Source organism: Petaurus breviceps, unplaced genomic scaffold, assembly GCF_028583685.1.
Source record: "Petaurus breviceps papuanus isolate PSGF00001 unplaced genomic scaffold, PetGlider_PUasm1.0 129, whole genome shotgun sequence".
Lineage (NCBI taxonomy): Eukaryota > Metazoa > Chordata > Mammalia > Diprotodontia > Petauridae > Petaurus > Petaurus breviceps.
The window spans coordinates 159,296-166,737 of record NW_027185665.1 but is presented as its reverse complement, the minus strand read 5'-3'; the positions used below and the strand labels follow the sequence as shown (position 1 = coordinate 166,737).

The window sequence follows — 7,442 nt, the reverse complement described above, 5'->3', positions numbered from 1 at the left end:
GAGGGGATTTGCACACACAGATCTTATTGGTATGTGTTTCCATTTAAGTGTGAAACACACACACACACACACACACACACACAACCAGACTGGAAATGGAGAATATGTATCTAATGGATTGCTTTCCTTGATTAGACATGGAGAGGCTGTGAATTAACAGTCTGAAACATCTTTTGGAAAAAGCCACCCAGTTCCTTGCCAGGAAAGTCAGACATAACTGTGTCAATTCAATCGGAAAGGAGGGGATTGCACCAACAGCAATCCAGGAAAAAAAATCCAAGGAAGTTTTGGCCCAAGCGAGGTTCTGACTCCACCTCAAGTCCTTCTATACCTTCCACCCTTTGTGAGAACTTCATCGCCCTTTTCCAGACACCAGCAATAGCAGGCAGGCAGGTAGGTGCTAAACATTAAGCTGAATTCAGGTTCAGACTGAACCTCTGTGTTCCATGTTGGTTTTTCTACGACAGACACCGTGGCTGTTATTTTTTCCTTTTTCCCCACAGATTTCCAGATTTCTAGGTCAAGCCCAGACCAACATTCTTTAACTGCCAAATGAAGATACAGAGCTATGGTGCTTCCTGAAAGAATTTGCCTCCTTAACTTGTTAAATATGTTTAACAGAAGTCAAGGAAAGAGATGAAAAGAGAGCTCTCCTTGCTCTGAAGGTGCCCCTGCCATAGAATCCCTGAGCTGGTCAGTAAACAAGCATTTGTTAAGTGTTTACCATGTGCCAGGCACTGTGCTAAATGTTGTGATACAAAGAAAGACAAAAAACAGCCCCTACCTTCAAGGTGGGGGATAACATGTAAATAATCAAGATGTATACTGAAAAAATGGAAGGAGACCTGAGAAGGAAAGGTATTAGCATCTGGCAGGACTTTTACAGAAGTAGGATTTGAGTTGAATCTTAAACAAAGCCAGGGAAGCTAAGTGGCACAGGTAAAGGGCCAGAGCACTTCAGGTAAGAGGGACAACAGTGCAAAGGAGACTGGAGATGGAGTGTTGTTTTCAGTGAACTGAACATGGGCCAACATTGCTGGTTCATGGCTTTTCTGGAAAGGAGTGAATGTAAGAAGACTGGAAATGTAGGAAGGAGATAGTTTATGAAGAGTTCTAAAGCCACATAGGAGTCTATGCTTTTATCATGGAAATCATATTCAAGTTCATTGAGCAGGAGAGTGACATAGATCTAAGCTAAAGTGGAAAAGAGGCAGGTAGGTGGTACAGTCAATAGAGTACTAGAAGTAAAGTCAGGAAGACTCCACTTAGTAAGTTCAAATCTGGCCTCAGACACTTCCTAGCTGTGTGACCCTAGATAAGTCATTTAACTCTGTTTGTCTCAGTTTTCCCATCTGTAAAATGAGCTGGAGAAGGAAATGGCAAGCCACGCCAATATCTCTGCCAAGAAAACTCTAAATGGGGTCACAGAGAATCAGGTACAACTGCAAAAACAACTTAACAACAAAGGTAGAAAAATCATGTTGGCAGATGCATGGATAATGAATTGAGTATAGAGAGAGGCTAGACAGTTGAAGAGGTCACTTACTTAGAAGGTTAAAGGGGGAAAAGGGACAAGTAAGATTGTGGCTATATGCATGGGGAAAAGGGAATGTGTATGAGGGGTGTTAAGGTAGAAGTGAAAACATTTGACAATGGATTGGGTATGTGGGGTGAGTAAAAGGGAGGAGTCAATTTGGGTGCCTGGGAGGATGGTGATGCCCTCCACCATAATGCTGAAGTTAGGAAGAAGGGAGTTTTAGAAGGTAAAGATGGTGAGTTCTGTTGTGGACACACTGAGTTTGAGATGCCTGTGAGATACCAATTGGAACTGTCCAGAAGGCAGCTTGACTCTGAATTGTAGCTGAGGAAAGAAGCTAGGGCTGGATATATAGTTCTGAAAATCATTATGGGGTCATTGAGATTACTAAGTGAAGTAAGCTCCTTCAGAAAAACGTAAAGTCCTTGAGCGCAGGAACTCTTGGATTTTTGTCTCTGATTTCCCAAAGCCTAGGAGGTGCCTAACACAAAGTAGGTACTTTAATGCTCCTTAAGTGCGTGTGGTGGTGAATGCCTATAATCCCTGCTATTGGGGAGTTAAGGTTGGCTGATCTCTTGAGTTCTGAGCTACAATGGACTAAACTGATTCGAATGAATACCATGAGTCCCTGGAAGAAGGGGTCAATCAGGCCGTCTAAGGAGAGGAGAATGAACCCAGGTCAGAAATGGAGCAGGTCAAAGTGGCCATTGCATTTTTGGCCTGAATGAGAAGATGGACAGTTCAGTTCAGTTTGTTTGTCAGGCATGTCTGACTCTTTGTGACCCCATTTGGGGTTTTCTTGGGAAAGATACTGGAGTGGTTTGCCATCTCCTTCTCCATCTCATTTTACAGATGAGGAAACTGAGGCAAACAGGGTTAAGTGACTTGTCCAAGGGTCACACAGCTAGTAAGTGTCTGAGGCCAGATTTAAACTCAGGAAGAGGAGTGTTTCTGACTCTGGGCCTGGCACTCTATGCACTAGGGCATCACCTAGCTGTCCCAAGAGGAGAGAGAGAGACCTACTCTTTAAAAACAATTTTTAAAAAGATGCTTATTGAATTGAATAGTCATATAAGGATTATTTGAAGGAATGGGGCATGTTTAGCTTGAAGAACATGACTCAGAGGGAGACATGATAACTGTTCTTGGATTTGAAGGGCTCTCTGGTGAAGAAGGGATCAGATTTATTCTCTTTAGTGCTGGAAGGCAGAACCAGGACTAATGGGGGAAGCTGCAAAGAATCCTAATGCTTAAAGCTGCCCCAAAATGAAATGGGCATTCTGGAAGGGAGTGGGGTCCCTCTCCTCATAGATTTTCGAGCAGAGGATGATGACAACTGGCCCAGTAGGCTATAGTGGGGATTCCTCTTGGGTGGGTAAGGGTTGGACCAAATGGCCCCAGAGGTCTCTTCTTTCCAACTCTTCATTCTTTTATTCTATAAATTGACCTCAGAGGCTACTTCATCCAGCCAATACTGGAAAAAGAATCCTTTCTACACCACGCATTTTTTTCAGAGATCTATCTAGTTGTTAAATATTTGCTAGCATACCACTGGTTGGAGAAAACCTTCCTGCCGTTCTCCCATCCAGCTCTCCTCATCCCCTCCCCAAATATGATCTGTCTTTTCGAGCCTCACTAGATGAGATTTTCTTCTTCAACAGATTCTTTGCACCAGGCAGTTCTTTAGAATTCAGTCAGTCATCTCTGTGGCAAGACCCATCCTTGGCAAGACCAAGCTCAGGGAGGAATTTTCTAATCTTTTGGAAGATTGAAGAGGTTGCTTTTTTGCAAAATGCTGTGGAAAGCCTCAGAACTTTTTAAATGAGGAAGCTGGACAGAGCTCACTCTTCTCAGGATATGACGCTATAGATAAGACTTCAGTTGAAGCTGAAAGTAAAGAGGAATTTCATCATTACATGTCCACTGGAGTCATGCCTGGCAGCAGCCAGCAAAAACAATATATGCTGCAGTACTTATTGTCCAGTGGAAATCATCTACTCATTGGGCAAGAATTTGACAGAGATAATGCATTCAGAGAAAGTAATAATATCACCAGAAGATATTGGTAGTTCTGCGGGATTTAAGAAAGGAAATAAACATTTATTAAGGACCTACTCTGTGCCAGGCATTGTGCCTGGGGAACCTGCAGCATTGAGGCCATACATGGTCCTCTAGGTCCTTAAGTGCATCTCTTTGACAGTTCCCCCCCTTCCCTCCCCCCTGCTAAGCACTTTATAAATGTTATTTAATTTGATCTTCAGAAGAACCCTGTCAGGTAGATGCTATTATGACACTAATTTTATAATTTATAACACTGAGTCAGACAGAAGTTAAGTGATTAGCCCAAGTTAAGTGATAAGCTCTCTTTTGGAAATTTAGATCTTTTTTTCCCCAAAGGGGGAAGAGACCCCAAGAATGCAAAGGCCAGTTCTCAAGATCTAAATTTACTTTTTCCTTACAAGGAAGAAAACCAGAGGAAGATAATGCCTGTAAATTTAAAGATTTTTATTAAGCAGAAAAGTAAAACATGCCCATGGGAACTGACATCAGCCTAATGCTGAATAGCCCACCCCAGCAAGGATGTGGAGGATGTATATAGTTTTCAAACAAAGGAAGACAGGGTATTCGGGGAGAAAGGCAGGAATCATAGAAAGGAATGAGGCAGGGAGGTCCATTCCAAAGGGAGGGGAAGTGAGGTATTCCAGGGGTCAGAGCTGTGGCCCCTTGATACATAAGTCAGACAGCATTCCTGATGATGAGCAAGTCTGGAAGTTCCAGGATTGAGCACAAACAATAAGAAAAGGGGATGTTTCCAAAAACAGCAAAACAGGATGTGTCCAAGAGCCCCGTGGCCAAAATTTAGGGGAGTCTCTGAATGTAAGGATGTCTCTTGAAGGTCCACAAACTGCCAAATGGCTCAGGATCTGCTTCAAGGCTGACATGAGCTTACTTGGCTTCAGAGTTGCTGATTTTCTGCATGTCCAGCTGGTTTTACTCTCAGTCACTGCAAAGGATTGTTGATATATCAAGTCACTCTGTATCTTAGTGAATAGTCAGCCCTCCTCAGTTACCTGGATAATTGGGGAGCTCAAGCACAAATTCACTTGTATACCAGCATCACACAACTAAGTAAGTATCTGAGACTGGAGTGGTTTGCCATTTCCTCCTCAAGCTCCTTTTACAGATAAGGAAATTGAGGCAAACAAGGTTCAGTGACTTACCCAGGGTCACACAGCTAGTAAGAGTCTGAGGCCAGATTTGAACTCAGAAGGATGAGTGTTCCTGACTCCAGGTCTGGCATTCCATCCACAGCACCACCTAGCTGCCCTAAAGGGATCATAGCATTATAGAATTATAGATTTAGAGCTGGTAGAGACATTAGAGGCCACTGAGTTAATTTCCCTCATTTTGCAGATGAGGAAACAGGTCATGAGAAGTAATCAGGATCATTCAGTTAGAAAACATCTGAGGCAGGATTTGAATTTTAGTCTCTCTGAATCTAAATCTGGCACTCTATCCACCGTGCCAGAAAAGGTGCTTCATTCTTCTTCACATTTACCCTAGTCACCCAAACCTTCCTGAGATGGAAGAGAAAATACATGACAATAACTAACTTCCCTAAAATTTCCCAGATTCCTCCTTTTCTTGCCATTAATTATTGTCCAGAATTAGTTCAACATATCAAAAATCTTCAAGGTAATGAAAAGCAACTTTCCCCATAATGTATGATTCAATGGAGAAAATGTTTTATTTCCATCCTCCCCTTTCCTTCAACTTTTATCATTACTGTTGCCTTATAAAAAAAAAAAAGAAGAAGGCTGGGCTCATTTCAGTAACATAAAGATTAAAACTGGAACACAGAGGAGATGAGCATGGCCTCTCTGCTAGAATGGCATGAAAATTGTTGAAGTGTTCCATATTTTTTCCAAAAAAAAAGAAAGAAAAGAGAAGAGCAGCTTGGAGCTATTGGACTCTCTAAGCTTAGGAGTGGCTCCCTGAAAAACCATTCATCTCTCATACAGCTTAGCCATTTGATTCAGCAAATCAGAGGACAGACCTGATCTTTCCAGCTCTCATGCCTGCTTTCATGGTTTGCCACAGCCTGTTCCAGGGGCTGTCTGAAACCTTAAGGAACAAAATGTTTCCACATGAGTAATGCTGATTTGGGGCTCCCTGCCCAAAACCGCACAAGGAGGGCAGAGTGGGAGGTGGGTTGCTCTCCACTCAAATTTTTTTTTCCCCTAAAGTCTAGAGTTAGCTCTCAAAAGAAAAGTATTCATTCTGGAAGTTCAAAGCTAGGAAAATAAGGCACTGCATTCCATGGCAGCTCAGTTCAGGAAGAATTCTTCATGCCCTTCTTGAATTTATTCCACTGGGGTTCTATTGGTCGACTTATCTGTTTGAAATGGTGTTCTGTGGAAGCATTGCATCATCACAATTCCTGATGTGACCCACTGTCTCAGACTTCTTTGCTCCATGATTTTTATGCTTAGAAGTTGCCCCTTTTTAAAGCAGAAATCACCTTGCCAAATTCTGGGAATTGAATAAATATGCATGGAGAGTGTGAAGATACTTCCTCTATAGAATCATGGAATATCAAAATTGAAAGGAACCTGTGGAATCATTTAATTTAGCCTTGTCTGACTCTCATCTGATGTATTGATCACTTGGAATCTGAAGGTTGAAACCAGGGATTCTTAACCTTTTTGTATTTTGTAGCAATCTGGTGAAAACTATGAATTTCTTCACAGACTAATTTTTAAAAACTCATCATTGGAAAAAATGCTAAATTTCATTTAGAAGTTAGTGAAAATAAAAAGTAATTTTTTTCTCATCTAAGTTCCTGAAATCACTGAAATCTAGCTCATGAACCCCAAGTGAAGAATCACTGGTATAAACATACTTTCCTATTCCATTTCCCTCAGGTAAAAGCAGTTCTCACAATAGTGAAAACATTTTTTTCTGGGATCTGAAAAACAAATTCACCCCAACAAGCATGTCAAAAACTTGGCAAGGATGTCCCCATGGGGCTGTAGGGGCTCCCTGCCAAAGTTCTCTTCTTGCCCAAAGGACATAACTAAGTCCTAGATTAATCTACCTAGGAACAAAGTTAACTTAAACTTTCTGAGGTCTGCACTATGATTTCTCACAATAGTTTTGGCTGTTGTTGTGGATGTGTGTGTGCCTGCATGCGTGTATGTGTGTGTGCATGTGTGTGTATGTCTATGTTTGGTTGATGGGGGTTGGTCTCCTCAGTTCTACTACTATCCTTGCCCACAATACCCCTCATTTGGAAAATGACAAAGCTGAAGTCATGAGTTTAAGTGAGTTGCTCTAGAGTACACAGAAGAACTGGTCCTAGAATCCAGATTCCTTAGCTCACTGCCTTTTCCCTAAATTATGAATCATCCAGTGCCAATATGAAATGCTTCTGAAAAATACACACAGAGAAGGAAAGGGGCAGTTAGGTGGTGAAGTGGGCCTGGAGTCAAGAAGACTCCTCTTCCTGAGTTCAAATCTATCCTCAAACACTTACTAGCTGCGTGACCTTGATTAAGTCATTTAACCCTCTTTGCCTCAGTTCCTCATCTGTAAAATGAGCTAGAGAAGGAAATGGCAAATCACTTCAGTAACTTTGCCAAGAAAACCCCAAACGGATTCACAAAGAGTCAGACACGACTGAACACCACCACCAGAAGGAAAATGAGGGGCTGGGATTTTATTATACATCAAGTAAATCGGGATAGGGGGAAGGGAGAAGCAAGAATTGCAATCATGTTAATGAACAAAGCAAAAATAGAAATTCACAATATCGAGAGGTAAAAGGGAAATTGTGTTAAGCTTAAAAGAACTATAGACAATTAACCAACATCTGCTATCTTGTGAAAGATCCTTGGTGTGTTTC

At 41.8% G+C, this 7,442-nt stretch overlaps 1 pseudogene; it reads left to right on the top strand.

Annotated features, from left to right (window-relative positions):
* The first annotated feature begins 5,361 nt into the window (after positions 1-5,361).
* LOC138173910 (U6 spliceosomal RNA) lies at positions 5,362-5,461 on the top strand (annotated as a pseudogene).
* Positions 5,462-7,442: the final 1,981 nt, after the last annotated feature.